Source organism: Marmota monax, unplaced genomic scaffold, assembly GCF_021218885.2.
Source record: "Marmota monax isolate L192 unplaced genomic scaffold, Marmota_monax_Labrador192_F-V1.1 WCK01_AAM20220418_F8-fsc00073, whole genome shotgun sequence".
In the NCBI taxonomy this organism is placed as follows: Eukaryota; Metazoa; Chordata; class Mammalia; order Rodentia; family Sciuridae; genus Marmota; species Marmota monax.
This window is the reverse complement of record NW_026692846.1, coordinates 8,625,109-8,644,839: the sequence shown is the minus strand read 5'-3', so window position 1 is coordinate 8,644,839 and position 19,731 is coordinate 8,625,109. Positions and strand designations below refer to the sequence as shown.

Below are 19,731 nucleotides of genomic sequence, written 5' to 3'. Positions count from 1 at the left end.
CTCTGTTAATCTCAGATAAACCCCAGCTCCTTAACCCAGCAAACACGACCTCTTGTCAACTAGCCCTTGACCTTTGTGTGCTTCAGCCTGAATCTCTAAACAGCTCAGTCTGATTGAAGTTCACTGTGATTCACTGTGTACTCATCCATCACACAGATCAAGACAGGCGCTGGAGATCCACAAGGAAGATAAGGCCTTGGGGGGCTGAGTAATCAGGAAGCATCTACAGGGTAGTAAATAACGTGATTAAGGGAAGCCCAGGGTGCTCAGGGGCATGCAAACCCCTGGAGGCCGTGGGGGTGTTGCAGGGCAGACGTGAGGAAGGCCAGCTACAACTTAATTTGGCCCTCAAAGCCAAGAGCCAGGAAAATGCAGCCTCTAGTCCAATGTTTCTAGGAAATTGGTTCTGAAAACTTTAGTACCTCCTCCCCTCTTCTCAGCTGCCCATTTCTGTAGTGTCCTCGGTCCCTGGTGGAGAGAAGGGGACAGGAGGATGGGGAGGCACCTTCCCCTCAGGACTGCTCGCAGCCCTGCCCTCCCCAGCCTGGTCCAGCTCACGCCCCCCTGGGGCCGGCAGGGCCCCACCCCTCTTTCCTCCAGCCTGATCCTCTCCATTTTCAGGGCTCACTAGCACCACCAGATGTAACCAGTCACACTTCTGGATCATGAAATGTCAAAATTGACATTTCACTCTCCCAGGTGTTGCGTGCCCTTCTCTGTGTGTAATCGCACAGAGCTTTCTTACGCCTTTTGGGTCATCTGCTTATTTAATAATGGAGCCACAATAGGAAAATGTGTCTCGTCAGTGAAATTAATTACAGGGAACACTTAATGCCTCTGCCTGCCGAGGTGTCTGTGCCAAGGTGCGTCTGCTGGACTGGGGCAAAGAGGACTTTGGTGCACAGATGAACCAGGAACCAGGCGAGCTGAGTCAGGTGGGAGCCTGGATTTGGGCCTTAGAGGGGGAGTGAGCGTATGTGCATGCCTGCCTGTGCGCATGCCCTGTCTCCATGTGTGTGCCTCCCCGTGGGTCCCAACATGTGCGTGCAGGCTTGTTTGCAGGGTCACAGGCCAGCTTCTGGATGCACTGTGTGGGGACTGAGTCCTCACTGAGATTTCAGGAAGGTGACAATCTACTCACTCCTGCATGCACTTACCAACAGCAAAAGGACAGTGGGTGACTGTTCTGTACAGGTTTTGAACTAGACATTGGGGACATGATGAGTAAGTTGAGATTTCTACCCTCAAACAGTATGTGCAGTCAAGAACAGAGCTTCCCAAACTCAGTCCTATGGACCTCATGGGTCAGTCATTTCTGTTTTAGGGGTGGAGGCTGATGGGGACATTGTCGGATGCTTAGCAGCATCCACAATCAAAATGTCCTCAGGAAAATGCCAAGGGTTGCCTGCAGTTGTAGAGCACTAACTACTACAGACACAAAAATGTTGAAGCAGGTAATTTTGGTGACATAAATGAAGGACAGTCAGTCCTTTTCAGCCCCGGTTTCTGTGTCTGTGGATTCAGCTAACGCTGAATTGAAAGTATTTGGGGGAAAAAAAAGCATTCAGTACTGAACCCGAGCAGACTTTTTTCTTGTTATTATTTCCTAAACCATACAGCAGCCTGACTATTTACACAGCGTTTGCATTGTATTAGGTGTTACAGAGGTCTAGGGACTGTCTGAAGCGTGCGGAGGATGTCCACAGGTTACTGCAAACACCATGCCATTTCCTGTAAGGGCCTTGAGCATCTGCAGGTCTTGGCATCCCTGGGAGAGGAAGGGGTCCAGGAAGACTGACAGAGATCCACGTCAGTGCCCTGGAGTACAAAGGAGAGGGGAAGGGAGCAGGTGGAGGTTTATAGGAGGACAATTTTATCACAGCGACTTTGATCACTGATTGGCAAGCCCATCCCCAACAGGAGAGTCTTCCAGGGAAAACAGCAGGGCTCTGGGCTGGAGGGTGGGGCCTGAAGGCCTAGGGTTCAAGGTAGAGAGCAATTCTTGGGAACTCAAATATCTGTCACCCGCTCCAGGGTGGAGTCTGGGGTGGGGTGGGGGTACATGGTACAGGGCGCTCAGGACAGATCGCTGGGACCGTGGGCAAGAGAAAACAAAAGGAAGACGGGGGAGGGGGGACCCCATGTCCTTCTGAAATGGACTCCAGTGCACTTGCTGGGCAGTCCACTGCAGTGGCTTCACATCACAGGCTGAACTTGCTGGCCCTCCTGAGGGCTGTGGACAGTGGATAGCAGGTGGCTCATAGTGGGTGGTCACAAAACCAAAGGAGGAGCTGAACCAGTTCCGGATCTCCTGATGTGGATAGGGGTGGAGGTTTTCCACTTCCTGATAGAAACTATGGTACAAGATTGCCTGGTGATGGGGGCTGGAGAGTGGCCATTGCTGCTGTCCACGTGTTCTGCCCGTGCCCTGTGGTCACAGAGCTCCTATTTTAGTTCTCTGTCTGCCTTGCATCCTGTTTCCACCAGCAGGGCTCTGGGCTGTGGGGGGCCTTCCCTGTGGCTGCTGAGTGTGGTTCTGTTCCCAAATGCTCTGGCGGTGACCTCACCCCAGGGGATTTTTCTCTCAGGCCAGTGAAGGACAAGGACACGCAACTGGGTGGCAAAGGTCAGGTGTCACCTTTTGGACACTGGGGGAAAGGTCAGGTTCTTAGGGAAGAGATCAGCAGGGAGGAAAAACTGGCTCTTCTGTTTTAAATTTTCTTTCTTTCCTAAGAACATATTTGAGTTTGCAAAAAGAGGATCCTATAGGGATCACTTCTCTTGTGCCAGCGGTGAATGGGTCTCCTCCACTTGAAATGTGCCACTTTTGATTTTACATCAAGCAGATGGAGTGAGGTCAGGGAGGGGGATTCCTCCAGGAGATGGTCCCCACCCTCTGCCCCAGGCTTGGAGAAAGCTCCTATTCTGATCCCAAAGTCCTGCTATGGGAGGATGAGGAAGACCTGACCTTGGTGGCAGTCTTCATGAGAGCTAGGACCTCAGGCAACATTCCCCCCCCCCCCCCCCCCGGAGCTGCTGGGAGCCATGTAGTTCACTCTGCTCACAGTAAAGAGGGGGACCCCCAGGCCTATGTGGGGCCTGGGCCTCCTCATATCTGTGCCCACCTCTAGGACCAAAACCATGCCTGACACACATCAGATAACCCTGCACGAGATAGAACAAACTGATGTGGTTGGTGCAAGCCACCAGCTCCTTGGATGACCTCGGAAAAGCCTTGCTGTTCCCATCTGTGGGGTGGGGAATGTTAACAGCACGACCTTGGGGTGTTTTGAAGATCATCTTCTTTCTTTCTCAATTTACTTTTAACTGGCACATAATGATTGTGCATATTTATGGGATACATTGTGATATTTCAGCCTGTGTAAACTGTTTAATGATTAGATGGCAAATCCATCATCTCAAGTATTCATCTTCTCTTTGTGTTGGGATCACTCAAAATATTCTCTACTAGCATATTTGGAAATATGCAATTAATTACTGTCAACCATAGTCACCCTGCTATGGGACATGGGAAGCTATTCCTCCTGCCCAAGTGTCTTGAAGAGTAAATGGGAAAGTGTTAAGTCCACACTCCCCATGAATGTTACAAGCATAGGTACACCCGAGGACAAGTGGTCAGGAAGCCACCTCTCTGTGCACTTGGGTCCCAAATGCTAATCTAGAGGCTCAGAGTACCCAGTTTCCTCAGGTGTTTCTCAGTCCTAATAGTTACCCACGTGTACAAACGGACATTGTCACCTAGGGCCTGGGAAAGCTGTTTTCATCTTGAATGAAAAGAAAAAAAAATACAGTTTTATAAATATTTAAAGTTTTTCTTCACTGGCCTTTGTTGACACTAAGAGTTGTTCAGAATTTGCTGGAATGTCCTCAGCTGGAGATGGCATCTGGGAAGAGCAAGCTGTGGGGTGTGGAACGCTCTTCCTGGTCAGTTGACTCTTGGTTCCTCATTGTCCTCCCTTGGTCGCTGGTTGACGCCTCTTTGAAATCTTCAGTGCTTTTCAGTAGCACTGAAGGGAAACCCACGTGACCCTGCAGCCAGGGTCAGAGGTGGCCCTCAAACTGGCAAGCAGGTGGCCACAGTGGGTGAGAGGGGCAACATGGCTTTCTCACCGCCGTAACAAATCACTACACACTCTTTAGCTTGAGATACCAATTCACCCTTTCACTGTTCTGGAGGGTCCAGAATCAAGGTATCCACAGGATAGGGTTCCTCCTAGAACCTGTAAGGAACAATCTGCTTCCTTCCCTTTTCTAGTTTCTAGAAGAACCCATCTGAATTCCTTGGTTCATGTCTTGTCACTCTGACCTCTGCTTCTGTTACTGTAGGAGGCGCTCTGGTTCTCCTGTCTCCATGCCATAAGGCCCTCTGCAAGTCATTGGGCCCCTCTGGGTAATGCAGGGTCATCTCCTTCACTTAGTTATACTTGCGAGGGTCCTTTGTATTATGGACTGAGTGGTTGTGTCCTTCCTCATGTGTCAAAGCCCAGAGTGAAGGATCTTTGGGGATGGGGACTTTGGTAGGTAGTTAGGGTGGGGGGAGGAGTTGAGGGCAAGGCCCTCAGGATGGGATTAGCTGTGTAGGAGAGCAATCCACAGGAAGACCATGTGAGGAGCACCAGGAAGGCGGCCATCTGCGAGTCAGGAAGAGGGCCTCACCAGACACCAGGCCGACCAATCCTTTACCTTGGGTTCTGCAGCCTCTGAGACTGTGGAAAAATAGATTTGGTTTCAGGCTACCTGGTGCATGGTGTTGTGACGGTGGCCTGAGCTGATCAAGACACACAACAATTTACAGGCTTTGGAGCAGATCGTGCACATGTTTGGGCAGACTTGATTCAGCCTAGCTTAGAGGTCACTTCAAGACAGCTTCTGGTGAAGATAGGTGGGGCAGGAAGCCTGGCCTGGAGAATCCCCTCTCAGGGCCAGCTTGCAGGATCTGCTGGGTCTGCACTAGAGCAGGCCATGTTTCCCCAATCTCACCTCTTTCCTCATCCTCCATGCCTCTGGGAAGGGTCTGAAAGACGGACAGGCCCCTCTCATTCTGTCCACCTGGGTGGGCTTCATGGCACAGGCTGACTTGGAGCTTTGGGACTGGCCTCTCACACTCCTTACTCTCCCCGTCCATTCATTGATCCACGTATTTGGGTGGAAATTGTTGGGTTTCTGTTCTCTACGAGGCACTGTGTGGGGACTGGAGATGCCTCAGTGAACAAGAGAGCAGTAGAGTGAATGTCCTATCTAGGACCTCCATGGCCCTCTCCCTGCAGACCAGCTCCCTGCCCTCTGACCCCCAGTGCCCACCTGCCCTTGCTTCAAAGATCCATGCCGTGTGCAGGTCACCATGATTTGTTCTTTGCCTCTCTCCCCTCGGCCTCCCTCCGTCTGCCTCTTTGGTCTCTCTTCTCCGAACATCGTGTGTCTTTTATACCGGGTCCCTCTTTTCCAGCAACACCAGGACCCTCAACTGCTGCCATGGACGGGGACTTCTGGATGGATCCCAGCATCTCTGCTGACTTCTGGGGGCAGATTCCTCCTTCCCAGCTGCTGGGGATGGGAGGCATGCCTGCTTGGTTTGTTGGGGACCTGGTGCTCCCTCGTGGGCTACGGTTGCTGGTGAGAAAGAACTGAAGCTATGGGGTCTGGAGGCAGCAAGACTGGATAAGGAGTCGGATTTCATTGCTAACTGGGTTGCGTGGGGCCACAGATCACCCCCTTGAGCCCCTTTACCTGGGAAAAGGAGCTAGCCGTCCTCCTTGCAGACAAACTCTAGGGACACTGGATGTAACCTGTTTTCCAGTTGTTGGGTGAGTGAGCTCAGAGGTTTTATCAGGATGAACAGTGCTAACATGATGGGGCACCTGGCACGTGGAAGCCCTCTCTAAACAGGCCTCAGGACAGCTCAGCCGGGTCTGTTGGTCTCCCTGGTGTTCCACCCTCTACCACTTCTTTGAGCCTCTGCACGCACAGGTCCCACAGCCTCAGCAAGAACTGTCTGGTTGTGTCTGAAGGGCCAGATAAGACTCTCTGGTCTGAGTGAGGACGAGTTACAGATATGTTTGTCTTTTCCTATTTCTACAAACTCTGCAAGAGATGGTTTTTTTTCCCCCTGGTCAGCATCTAAATCATCACTGCCAATCCGAGCTCACAGAACACTCATTCTCAAGATGCACTATGCATGAAATTCAGTTATCAGTCGGAGGTAGCCTTGGGGCTCGGGGCTCTCTGCTAGACTTCATGGTCCTGACCACCCTTGGGTTGGGCACATCTCCCCCTCTGAAGGATGAGGAAATGGAGAGGAGAGAGCTCCTTCTACCAGCTCTGCTAAGGAGAGAGCAGGCAGAGACCAGGCCTGAGGCGATCGAGGAGGAGTCATGGGGTGGGTCCCTCCTGTTGCCCTGGGTCAGAACCACAAGGCTCGGTTGTGAGCACACTTTCCAGGTGGGAGTGATTTTGGTTTCCTCATTTCTGTAACCGAATAAAACACATTTGTTTCCTCACCCTGGTGATCATGGTTTTCATTTCTCCTTGGAAAATGCTTTTGGAGCAATGGCCATTTGAGAAGATTTATTGCTGACATGGAAACTTCAAGAAGGTGAAATGAGAGGATATCTGCTGGGGTGGGGTGGAAAAGGCCTGCTCGGGGCCCGTGGGACCCGGTGGGCAAAGCCAAGAGGGGACAAAGGAGAGACCCCCGGCCCCAGGCTCCAGGGGTGCTGGCAGAGTCGTCAGCCCCCCGCCCCACATCACACAGATCAAGAAGGAGACGTGCTTTCTTCCCCAACCTGGGGGTTTTGTGTTGAGAGATAATGAAAGACTGCAGCTGTCCTGAGATAGCAGCTGTCTCAGAATAGAGACACTGTGTAATCCTGAGGCTGGAAGCGCAGTCAGCCTTCAGGAACAGAGAAGGGGCGTGCACAGAAGGAAGCTTCTAGAAAGCATGTGGGTGGACAGATAAGTGGCAAATGAGGTAGGTGAGGGGGTGACTGGCTCCAGTCTGGCTCTGTGGCCAGGCTGCCACATTCCGGGCATGCCTCCCTCCTCCCTAGAGGTGTGACCTCAGGGAAAGGTCCTTCCTGGCTGGGCCTCCGTGGAGGCATCTGTAAAATGGGTGAGTCCCATTTGATGATAATAGCCCTGACTCACGGTGTTATGATGAGGGGTTTAAGAAATGCACCCTGCTTAGAACAATGCCTGGCTCAAAGCAAGTGTTCAAGATGTGTGAGCTGCTATTAGAGGGAACAGGGAGACCTCAGTAGACAGGCATTAAGAACACCAAGCCCAGGCTTATCATGTGCACAGTTGTACAATGACTGGTTAAAGACTACCTGCCGCCGGCGTCATCTCCTGGAGGTCACGAGGAGGTTGGAGTGAAGACGTGGTGTCTGCCTTTAGGAACATCCCCTGTGTCTGTGGGCAGGAGGGATCCAGCTCGCATGTCCTTGGTGTGGAGGAAAAGGTATTATACTTCTAAGAGTGCCCGAGCCCATATCAACAGGCCCACGTCACAGTGCTCTGTGACAGGGTGTCATCACAGCACAGCTGGAAGGGCTCTTTGGCAGCTTCTATTCAACCTTTCTTTGTTTTCACCTTGACGGCTGAAGTGACCTTGATGCAAAGTGACCTGGGGCAAACATACGAGGCCAGTGTGTGGTCAAAGGCAGGGTCTGCCCCCTGGTATGGCCCTCGGGGAGCACAGGTGCTTGGAACATTGCAACCGCCAATTCTGAAATGATGCCCTGATTGTCACTGTGACTCGTGTTCTGAGCCTCACCTTAGACTTCAGCCTCTGGTGTGAACATTGCCCAGGGGCTTGGGCTCACCTGGTGCCCTAACCCTAACCCTAACCCTAACCTCATACCCCATGAGGGATGCCGGGAACAGGTGGGACACTCAGGAGTGACCTCTCTGGGTCCCTGGCTCTTTAACTCTGTCTCCTTTCTCCCCTCTGTCTGGTTTTGCCCTTCGGCTGTGGCGCTGCACACATTAAACTGGGCCCAGGTTTCCTGCAAGGGCAGTGTGTGCCCCTTCCCCAAGCGCCAAAGAAGGAGGGGTCACAGAGCCACTCAAAAGGGACAGACATGTGATTCTAGAACATAGATCTTTATAGAAAATAAAATGAAGGCGACTGAAGTCCCTGAAAAAGAAGACAAATGCCTTGACATACAAATTTAATTTAATTAATCAAACACTAAAAATAAAATAGATGCACACATTTATGTAACTAAAATGCTACTAGACATTTAAAAATACATGTGCACAAGGCAAGGCAATATTACTAAGATAGAAAAGATGGACTGGAGGTAACCAAAATGTGAACGACAGTTTGTGCTTTAAGGTAGCAAAAAAACCTATTGTGCAACTAATACCCACTTAGCGTCCCTCGTGCCCTGGAGAGGTTCAGAAGCCTCTCTTCTGGGGCCTGGAGGTGTAGTCAGTGAGGCGGGCAGTTGCTGGCTTTGTTTTAAACCAAGTACTTGCAGCGCTCTGTCCTCTGGGAAGATAGCTCTTCCTGACCTTCTTTAAGTGTGGCCAAGGGACTGGTTAGGTCAATGACATGCAAGTAAAGGTGACAGATGTTATGTCTGGGTGGGGACATTAAGAGCCAGTGAGCAATTGGCCTGTGTCCCCCCTGTCAATCATGGCCATAAATCAGCGGATGCTCTGTGAGCCTGGACTGGGTGAGGACCGCATAGGGCAGAGCCCCTCATCTGCCCACTATGGACACCAAGGGTAAAAGAGAAGTAGAACTCGTGAGCGTAGGACACAAAGCTTCTTGCATTGTTTGTTGCCCAGAATAAGTGAGCTTACTCCAGCTGATGCAAAATGACATCTTGAGTTGAGTTAAGGAATCAGCATCTGCGTCTGGCTTGTGACCATGTTTGTTCCCTGTTTTCCAGAGGGGAGTGGCGGTGAGTGTATGGTGGCTTCTCCCGTGAGACTTGCAGCTTGTGAAGGGACATAGGAGTTTCCCAGAGTCAGGAGCGTAGAGGGAGCCCAGCAGTTCAGGAAGCATTGCACCAACGCTGGGGGCCTGGAGTGAGAGGACATCACTGTTCCAGAGACAGTGTCCAGCTGGAGTCCCTGAAAGGAGAAAGGGTTGCAAAGGGACTTGTACCTGGATGGTTATTTGTCAGGTGGCCTCAGGAGGCTGGAGAGAGGGAACAGGAAAGAAAGCAATGTCAACGTGGACCTGTTACTGAGGTCGCTGCAGCGGGCAGTTCTGTGCCGTCCCTCCAGTGCCAGCTGAGAACCACAGGGTGCTTCCTGAAATTGCCAGCAGGAAGGACAGGGGCCCTCGGCTCCCACCTCCCCTCCTTCCTTGGGGGTGCCCTGGGCTGCTCACCCTCCTCTGTGTCTGCTGTGATTGAACTTGGAGGCTAGAGAACATTCCTGCAGGGGTGTGCCCCTCCACGGGGAGGAGAGCCTGGGCACGGTGTTAGCACCAGGTGAGCCCCAGCCCCTGGGCAATGTTCACATCAGAGGCTGAAGTCTAAGGTGAGGCCCAGAACATGAGTCACAGTGACAATCATGTCTACTTTGACGCTACGATGCGATTTACATAAAAGGGGCATATGCCCAGTATTTCTCTGCATCCCTGTCTTCCTGGACAGACAGACTCAGCCCTGTCACAGACATGGCAGAGGCAAGGCCGCTCGCCCTCTCTAGAAGGCAGCAAATCTATGGTGCGGGCCTTCTATACGGGAGTCATCAGGTCCTGACCTTCTCTGTGGCTGAGCAGACTGAGCAGCCCCCATGACCAGCTGCTATGGTTCGGATCTTGAATGTTCTCAAAGGCCCAAGTGTTAAGGGAGGTGGTGGAACTTTTAGCAGGTGGGGTTCCGTGGGAGGTCTTCAGGTCACTGATGTTCTTGGAGGAGATAGAGGGACCCTAGCCCCTTCCTCCTTCCCCTTTTGCTTTCCAGCCAAGAGGTGGGAGGCTTAGCTCTGCCACACCCTCCTACCATGATTTGCTGTTCCACACAGGCCCAAAGAAGGAGGCAATTGGCCATGGATTGGAACCTCCAACACTGTGAGCAAGAACAACCTTTTCTCTTCATTAGCTGCTGCTCTCAGGTGTTTGTGACAGAGATGGAAAGCTGACCGACACACCCACCTTTCAGGCACCAATATCCCAGCACTTTCCTAATTATCACCCAGATACCTCAGGCCCATCCTGCTCTTGTTTGGCCTGGTGTTGGGGTCCCCTCCTTTCTGGGTGGCCCTTGCAGGCTGTCTTCTCACTCCACATGACTTGAATAGGAGACCAAGATAGAAGTTCTGCCTAGGAAGCTCCTGCTCTTCTGGCACAGCAATGATTGGATGCCTCAAGTGTGCACGTCTTCCCACGTGACCTGTCTCAGCAACGTGGGGATAAGCGCTCAGCTTTGTTGCTGGCGGGGTGCTGCTGGGTTTGCGTTGCTTTTTGCAATATGCCATCTGTAGGAGTGAAATTGATTTTTCAGAGTAAACAGGCTTTGTGTAAAATGTATACACATGTATGGTGCCACTATTAGGCTTGGCAAATGATTCCCCCCCCCCCCAGAATTGCGGGAGCTAGGGCCCCTCTGCTGCTGCTACCCAGGGACTCGTGACTGGGGTTCATATGAGGACAGGACAGGAGGCCTGTCAGCTCCTCTCTCAGCCTTCTGAACCCCTCCCCTAGGGATGGGGGGGGGCTGGGTGAAGGCCCTTCTTAAGAAGTATTTCATGGGGCTTCCCAGGCAAAGAGTGACTTTTTCTTCTTTTGCAGAGACAGATTGAGCCTTCAAAGGTGACACTGGAGTGGTCACTGGTAGCTCCTGGGTTCAGAGAGGCAGCCGTACCATGACCCAGGGGGCTTGGCTGACCACTCTGCCACCTGTGTTGTGAGCACGATCCAACTGGCTGACTTCAGCGGAGAAGGAGGGATTCTGAGATGATCCCGGTGGCAGTTGCTTTGGGGTGTCAGCTTGGCTGGGCTAATTAATCACACCCTAATCTAGGGGGTTAACATCAGCAGCCAGTTGACTTTACGTCAAGTGGATTACCCTTGTAACGTGGGTGGACCTCATCCAAGCTGCTGAAGGCCTGTGTGCAAACACAGGATTCCCAGGGAAGAGGAAGTGCTACCCAGAGAAGGCAGCCTCTCCGTGTGCCTTAGCCTCCCACCTGCCCACCTGCCCTGCAGGTTCAGACCAGCCAGTTCCTACGTCACATGAGCATTAATCATATGATCCCTTAAAAGAAATCTCTTCTCTAAATCTATATCTGTATAGACACAGGCACAGGCCTGAATGCAAAGGTCTAAGTCAATATCTGCATCTCTCTGTATAGTCTATACCTCCTGCCATAGGCTCTGCCCTCGGCCCCCAGGGCCAGCTTCCGGTTCTCACCCACACTCACAACCTCAAGTCATCTCTCCCTGGATTCTCACCTCCCATCCAGACATCTCCCTGCTGGTCCAGACCAGGGTCTGCACGCTCTGCCCCGAGAGCCAAGTCCAGCTCCCTCTGTCGATGGGGCTCGTGAGGCCCAGCTGCAGCAGGGCTCCACACCACCTGTGGCCATTTCCAGCTGCCGCAGCAGAGAGGACAGGATTTACAGAGACTCTGTGGCCTGGAACGCTGCGGGTATTTTCTCCCTGGCCATTTTCAGACACATCTCGCCAGCGCCCACTGTGGCCCACGTATCCAGCTTCTCTATGCTACTCACTTGGCCTTTCCTACCCAGGCCCAACCACCTCGTTCCCTTTCTCAGGAGCCTCTGTCCCTGGGACAGCACTGCCCTCCATCCTGTTGTCCAGACCAGAAATCCCAGCCTCCCCGGTCTCTGCTTTTCAGACCAGCCCAACACCCATCCTGCATCTGGTCCCACAGACCCAGCTTCTGGCTCTCCCCAGGACTGGCCTTGCCCACTCTCTTCTTTGGCTCCTGTAATGTCCTTCTCAGGATGTGTCATGCCAGCGGGTCCCCTCTCTGTCCTGCCAACAGAAAAACAAGATGAACTTCTCGTCCCACAGCAAGAAGCCTCTTTGGAGCATCCCATGACACCACCCACCACGCAGCTGTCACCCCCTCTTCAGTGCCTCTCCACCCTGACCAGTGCAGCCTGCAATCAGCTTTGGCCATTGTCTCTTAGTGTCCGGGCGCTGCCGTGTCCTTGCTGGGCTCCGAGACTCGCACGTCCCCGTCTGTCCTTCCACCTGTTCTGCTCTCCGGCTTCTTTGTGGGTGAACTCCCAGGGACCTCAGTCCATGACACTTTGCTTTCTCTGGAGGACCTTCCTGTGGTCCTCCAGGCCTGGCCTGGCTTTGGGTTTCTCTTGTCAAAGGCTTTGCTCACCAGGCTGTGACGTCCTTTTCTCTGCCCCCACCCACCGGCTGACCAGCTCCCCGGGGCAGGGCCCTCGCCGACCCACCAGGGTACCCCGAGCAGGTTTTGAGATGGTGAAAGTGTGAAGAGCTGGGATCGGCCCTCCCAGTTTCCAAGGAACAGTGGTAAGGACCTTGGCCATGTCCCCAAGCACAGAGAAGCTCAGCTGGCCCTCAGGGGGAGGTGTGACAGGGCAATAGGGGCGTTGACAGCAGCTCTGGGCCCTGGAGAGGTCTCCGTCTTGGACTCTGCCATCCCTCGCCCTCGTCTCTGCCGGGCCCTTGGCTGCTGTTCTTCCTTCTGTCCAGAGTGAGGTCTCTCCTCTGCTCCCTGCCGCCCTCCTCTGCCGCTTCCCTCCCCTGCCCCAGCTCACTCCTGTCCTTGCTCTCTAGCCCTCCTTCCCCTCCCAGGCGTCTCCTGGTCCCTCCCCACTTCCCACCCCCAGCCTCCTTTCCTTCCCGATTCTCCTCTCTGTCTTTCTTCCCCTTTCCTCTACCCCTTCCGCCTCCTGCACCATCCTCTTTGGCTCCCACAGGTGGGAAGTGCTGAACGGTGTCACTCCATTACTGTGCAGCATTTGCTCATTTTGTCTGCCGTAGGCAGTTGAGTAATCAGGCTTGGTGAAGTGCCGATGAGCCCCTCACATGTGAGAGGCAGGGCTAAGCCTTTGGCACGTGGCACCTGACCCCGTCACAGCGTACCTACCTTTGCAGTGTGTGCCGTGCTTACTTCGAGCAGGAGGGGTCACCTGTGATGCAGCTCAGGCAGGACACCGTGGAGGAGGCGGGACTTGATGGAGTACTTGGCAGGGCCCCTCCTCTCTCCCGCTTGTTTCCTCATGGACACTATGGACCTTGCCACTTTGTCTGCTGGGCACTTGGCACAGGTCTCCAGCAGTCACCCGCACACAGATTCTTAGGGGATTGTGCTGGGTTTTCTACCTGGCTTTATGGAGCCTCTGTGGGGCATCTCAATTCCTTTTGGAGTGAGGAGGCGCAGCATTGGTCATTGAGTGAAATCATCGTCTCAGTGTTCCGAGTGCGGGGCGTGACGCCCCGTGGGTGACAGGGCTTTGGCCAAAAGCCATGCCTGCCACTTCCCTCTGGTATTGGTCACAGTGCTGTGGCATATCTGTGTGGTGGACATACCGCTGCCCAGCTGGTGGCCAGAGGATTAAAGACACAGTGCAGTGCCCAGCGCCATCTACGTGTGGCTCATTTTCCATTAATGCTTGGGTCTCCTTAGTGACTGTCTTGACACCAGTTTTCATGGAGTCTTCCTCCGCTGGACGTTCCCAGTGAATGGAAGGCACGTGCCGTGAACAGAACCGCGATCCTTGTAACACTCCTCCCACAAACTCCTTGCCCAGGGCGAACCTTGCAGGACAAAAGCAGACTTGTTCCCGCCTGGTGGGTTCCCTGTGACACCAGGCAGAGGGACTAGATGAGCAATTAGCATTGTACACCTCCGCGCTGCTGAGGATGGCTTTCAGTTAGCAGCAGCTGCCGCACAGCCTTGTGGATGTCGCCCTCCTGCATGGATTCTGCATGATAATTGCAGGATGTACCAATGCTTATTTTTAACTGCTCCCCCCCTTTAAATGGAAAAAAATGTCACCCCCTTTCTACAGAAGCTCAGCTGCAGCATTGTTGCCCCTATTAAAAAGAAAACAAAAACAACCTGGGACAATTGTCCTCTAACTAGTGCCACACAAAACCATAGCCTCTCAGCTCTCAGTCTGAAGGGAGAACAGTACAGTGTGTGTGGAGCCTGTTTTAGCAGCTTGCAGTGTGTGTGTGTGTGTGTGTGTGTGTGCAGGCAACAATATGCGCAAGTTGTTCAGAAGAAAAAGCTGTCTCCAAGTATTCTTTTAGATTCCACTTTTTTTTTTTTGGAAGGAAATTTTACAAGCAATAACAGAATGCCCACAAAACAAGCACTTTTTCTTTTGTTTTTATCTTTAATCTTATTTTCAGTTTTTAATTTTGTAATATCTTTAGATTTATGGAAAAGTTACAAAGATTGTAACAGTGAATTCCTTAATACCTTTCCCCCAGGATCCCCTAAGTTAGCATCTTACAGGATAAACATGGAGTGGCATCCACACTGGGAGATGGACGGAGGGACATGCTCTTAACCAAGGGGCTGCATTTGGAGAACTAGTTTCCCTCTGAAGCCCTCTTCCTGTCCAGGGTCCAATCACAAGCCCACATTGCAGTAGCTGTCACGTCTCCTTGATGTCTTCTGATCGGAGACTTTTTAAACCTTTCTTTTTCTTTGATGCTGTAGATGGTTTGGAAGACTATTAGGTATTTTGTAGAATGTCTCTCTGCTTCAACTTGTCTGATTCGACTGAGGACATAGATTTTTGAGAAGAAGGAGGTGAAGCACCCTCTGGTTGCATGACATTAGGGGGTTCGTGATAGCAGCGTGGCTTGCTGGCTTGGCCTAGGCGGGTTGTGCATGGCTTCTTCACTATACAGTTATTTTCTGTTCCCATGCCACATTTATTAGAAACAAGTCATTAAGTCTACCTCCAATCAAGAGGAGTAATTAAGTTCTCCCTCCGTCTGAGCCATGCATGTAATGCATTATTTAGAATTCTTCTGGAGGGAAGGTTTCTGGAGCCTTGGTTTAATGGTCAATCTGTCACTATGTGATTTGGGGCCAGTAACTCAACCTCTCTCATTCTCAGGATTTTCTCCAACAGAAAGAGAAGCTACACAAAAATGCACTCTGATGTTTAACCAGCTGGAACGCCCTGTGGTTGGCACAGAGTTGGGTGATAGGCTCTGAAATGAGAAAGATGAGGGCGTGGGGTTTAGCTCCACTGCTTGCTGCCGAGATGACCTAGATACGTTTCCTAACCTTTACAGACTTCAGTCACCTGGTCTGTGAAATGGAAGAGGGAGGTACCGAGAGCACTGGAAGGCCCCAGCCGGGCTCTGTGTGTAGGCACGCAGCTTCTATTTTGACCAAATGGAGGTTCAGTAATATGCTGTTCAAAGTCAGTGTTTTATGGTGTTGAAAGAGTTCATAGAATTATACCCCTGTCTCGGTCACTGAAAAAATATTTTAGATCCTTTTCTAGCCTTGGCAAAGTGTGTCGCTTAAAGTGGCAGCACATGAATGCCATCCTTGCTGTGGCTGCAGGGTGGTGCATATGGCAGCTTTGGGGAGGCACACAGAGCCCACCTGGAGGGTCAGGGGGCCCCAGGGCAGCCTGGCCACTATGCAGCAGAAGGTCTTCTAGTCTGTGCCCAGGTTCTTCTTCTGTCACACAAGCATGACCCCTGGAGCTCCTGGCACACCCACTGGGAACCACTCTGAGTCCAGAGCTAAATAGCTGGCCTGCCTATTGCTAACGGTTATTGCAGAGCAAGAGATCAGGGACCTGGACCACTGAAAGGCAGGAGTGTTGTGACCCCACCGTGGGTATCTCGGGTCTTACAGTCTTCATGTCCGATACCACCCTGGCATCTGCAGTAGAAATGGGAGGCTCTGAGGGTGATTATCACTTCCCTGCAAAAACATAATGCCTGTACTAAAGTGAAGGACGGTAGAGAGAGCTCATCATGCGGGTACACTGTTACCATGTAGTGTGGGCAAAGCGGTGGTAAAACTGGTGCCCAGCTCCCGATGGACGTGCGGTAAACGGGCAAACGCCAGAAAGAAACGAACCTGGACACACGTCTGCAGCCTGAGCGGGCGAATCATCCTGGAGAAAGAGCTGCACTGAGGAAATAGCATCCTGCATGGTGATGGTTGTCGTTGCCCTGTGTGTAATTATACACAAAACGAAGCCATCGAAGGAGAACGGCTACGGTGCTCAGCCCTTAAGTTGCGCAGCAGCAGTAGGCGGATAACACGAACCGAGGCAACACTGGAAACGCTCAGGATAAATATTTACTGTGAATAATAGGATGGGTGGGACGTGCACGGCCTGCTTGGGACCGTTAAAATACATGAGACTCGGGACAACGAGAGCAGCGAGGTAGAGGGGAAACCCTCCTGCGTGGGCGAGCAATTCTGCCAGGTCAAGAAAACCAGAAATAAATGCTGTTCAAAGGTCCCAATACCTTGGAGGGAACATTCCGGTGGTTCTTCTGAGTGCATTCTGCTCACCTAAATACTTCCCCAGCCTCCCTTTCTCCTTATGTGACCTCTAAACTCCGATAGAAAAGGAACCCAGTCAACAGAACTGCTTTTAGGAGATGGACAGGAACAATTTCAGGTCTCTGTGTCAGGAGGGAGAGGACGGGCTTTCGTCTTTACCTTCTTAGCAGCTTGTTAGAGTCCCTGAGCCCGTGCTGCTGGAACCCCAGGGTGACAGGCATTACGGTGAATCTATTGCCGAGCCTGGGTGCTTTAATGAGAGCATTGATCAGAGAGAAGCAGGAAAGCACAGTCCGGTAACACCTGAATGAAAATAAATTTAGCCCCGGCTGCAGAGCCCACGGTGGCCTGCTCTGCCCTGGCAGTGCCAGAGGAAGGAGGAAAAGCAATTTTCCTCTTCAGTCTGGATTCTCTCCATGCTGTTGGCAGTTTTTAAGAAGAAAAAGTGATGATTATTTTACCTCTAAAAGCAACGGGAACTTGTCAAAGATTCCCTCCCTGGAAGTGACAATTCAGATAGCGTCTACTCGGTCCCCTTCTAAGCCAGAATTCAATCCAGTTGATGGGGGGAGGAAGTACTTTCCAACATTTGTGCCATCTGGAAATTGAGCAGGAGTTTCCATCAGGGAGTGAGTTGCCCATCAAGGGAAGAGTGCGAGTGGGTGTGGGTTGACCAGACACCCAGTTGTTTCAGAGGGCCTCAGTCTGGGGAGAGGGAGGGTTTGATGCTGGGTCACCTTATAGGTGACTCCAAGGTTAGCCCTCTGTCACTCTAGAAAGTCTCCAGCAGAGTGGCAAGGATCACAGGATCTTGGATCCAGTCTCTGTTCAATGTTCCTTGGTCCCTTTATTATTCAAATTGGGATTAAAATTCTTCATTACCCAACTAAGGACTGTCTGGAGAGTTTGAAAGATGTGATGCACAGACACGCTGTGTTCATCCCAGTGCCAGGAGTAACCTGTTCTCAGTCAACATCATCCTTACGACTGTCCCGTGCCTGGTCTTCAGACTCAAACCTCATAGGTTGAGCCTTTTTTGGGGCCTGCCATTTTGTGTTTCACTATGTTATCTCACATGGATTCCCAACCACCTGGAGCGATGTGAATGGTTAGCCTCACTTTACAAAAGAAGACACTGAGGTTCAGAGAGGCGCATGACATCTTCAGTGTCACACAGCACCCTCAAGGTGCTGATGTTCTCACTGAGTTATCACGCCTGAGGTGCCTCAAACAATGTCAAGCACCTTGCAGAACCTCAGTGAGAGCCGGGAACTCCAGGGGTCTCAAACTCAGTCTGCTTCCAGGACTCAGTCCTCCCCGCCCTTCCTGCTCTGAAAGGCTGCTTCTAGCACACCTGCTGCCCCGTCTGTCTCTCCTCTCCTCTCTCCCCTCTCTCTCCCTCAGACTTGGGCACACTGGGACCTTTTGATTTCCGCAGCCTCTTCAGAAGTATTTTTGACACAAACAATAGTGCGGTTTCTGCCTTTTCAAGAGGCATCAGCCCATCGGAGCAGACCTGGTGACTCAGTTTGATCATCGCCTTTAAGCAGTTCACTCTGTGAGCGGGGATTTGACAGGCCTCCCTGTGCCGTGAAATCGCATACTATTTTTATGCCTTTTAATCTATCTTTTAACAGCCTCCTTGTGTGGAACTCCAGGCCCCAGATTCACAGAAAGCACGTTTCTGAGAGCGGCGAGGACAGGCTTGGCCTGTCTTAATCAAAGGCCTGGGGAGACCCCGCCTGGGGTCCTTATCAACCGTGCGCTTTCCTGATGCTTCCCCCCCGCCCCACTGTGGCTTTCCCGGCTGCCTGACAGAGCCCCAGCTGGCTTCTTCCATCTTAATAACTGCCGAGCTCTCCAAAGTGGGAGGCTGTCAAAATGCTTCCAAAGGGCCAGGGCTGCTCATGGAGCCCGCCTCGTGGGAAGGTCACCGTGGAAAGGGCCAGTCAGAGGGAATGTCAGCACAGGGATCCTCAGGTCCCCAGGGGAACCTCCCAAGGTGCCCTCAGGCCACAGAGTCCCAGCCTCCCTCCTGGGGCCTGGAGAGGCACTTGACTGCAGCCTCTGGAACAAGAGGGGATCTGACGTGAAGCTCCTGCGGTGCCTTCTAGTCCTTCTGTTGTCTCTACTGTGAGATCCTTTGTCTTAGGAGGAACTTAGGGCAGGGACAGAGCACCTGGAGATCCAGACCATGAGAAGAGCTCACACCAGCATGACCGTCATGTGAAATGCAGGCCCAAGAATGTTGGCCAAGAGAAAGGAGCTCATTCCACCAATGCGTTTAGTGGCATTTATCAGAGACCTTTGGTTGGAAACTGGGCTCCTGCACAAGGCCCACAGACCAGTCACAGTGGAGCCACTCTTGCTGGTGTTCCATGCCCCAAACCTAAACCTAGCTACTTGTCTGATCTTCTTAAGGAATTAAGCGCTTTGGCCAACTTTCACCTGCAAAGTCCGGGAGTCCCTTCTGCTTGAACCTTTATAAGAAAAGGGACTTAACCATCAGCCTTTTGCTTTCTGTCTCTGCTTTCTCCAGCCCCTTCCTGTCTACAAGGCCACCTTCTCTGCTCCGCCCATGGCCCTCCTGGGATCCTACAGGATGAGGTGTTGCCCTCTCTAGAATGGCAATGAAAGCCAACTTGTTGTAAGGCTACCTTTCCTCAAAGAGACTACCTGGGCCAGTCCTGTATCCTCTGCTGCTGGGATCCCTGGAGAACCTGAGGTGCAGAGGAGGGGGCTTGGGTCCCCAGGTTGCTCTGGCTCAGCCCAGGACCTGAGCCCTGCAGCCCATGTGCTTTACCAGGCCTCAGGAGGGCTTCTCAGACCTTGAACACCACAGATGAAGGTCAAAGGCCCCAGGGGACAAGCGCTCTCCATCCCGGCTGGCTGCATGAGGACAGGCTGGGCTCTAGGACTGGGGCGGGAAAACCTCCAGATCGTAGCCTTCAGGTGACCATGGACCCCTCCCCCTGGGGAGAAGACTGCCAGAAACATCTCCTTTCTCTACAGGAAGAAAGGGGACACACATTTCCTCTCTACAACACAGCAGGAGCCAGGGACTGTTCACCTGAGGACCCAGAGGGTCCACCCCTCACGGACAGCAGAGCTGGGTGGAGCCTCCAAGAGGCTCAGGGCACCTCTGCTGATGGGGACGCCACAGTCCACGGTCACTGCTGGCAGAAGACCTGCTGGAGCTGCGGAGTCCCTCTACCTCTGGCTCCTCCAGCCCAGGCCTTCCCAG

General features: G+C 52.4%; 1 long non-coding RNA gene across 1 annotated transcript; it reads right to left on the bottom strand.

Moving 5' to 3' along the window:
• Nucleotides 1-8,176: 8,176 nt before the first annotated feature.
• LOC124095792 (uncharacterized) lies at nt 8,177-13,629 on the bottom strand. Its single transcript, XR_006852600.2, has 3 exons — nt 13,077-13,629; nt 11,435-11,980; nt 8,177-10,458 (listed from the first exon to the last, which is right to left on the bottom strand). It is a non-coding gene; the product is annotated as an uncharacterized LOC124095792 (long non-coding RNA).
• Between the last annotated feature and the right edge of the window lie 6,102 nt (nt 13,630-19,731).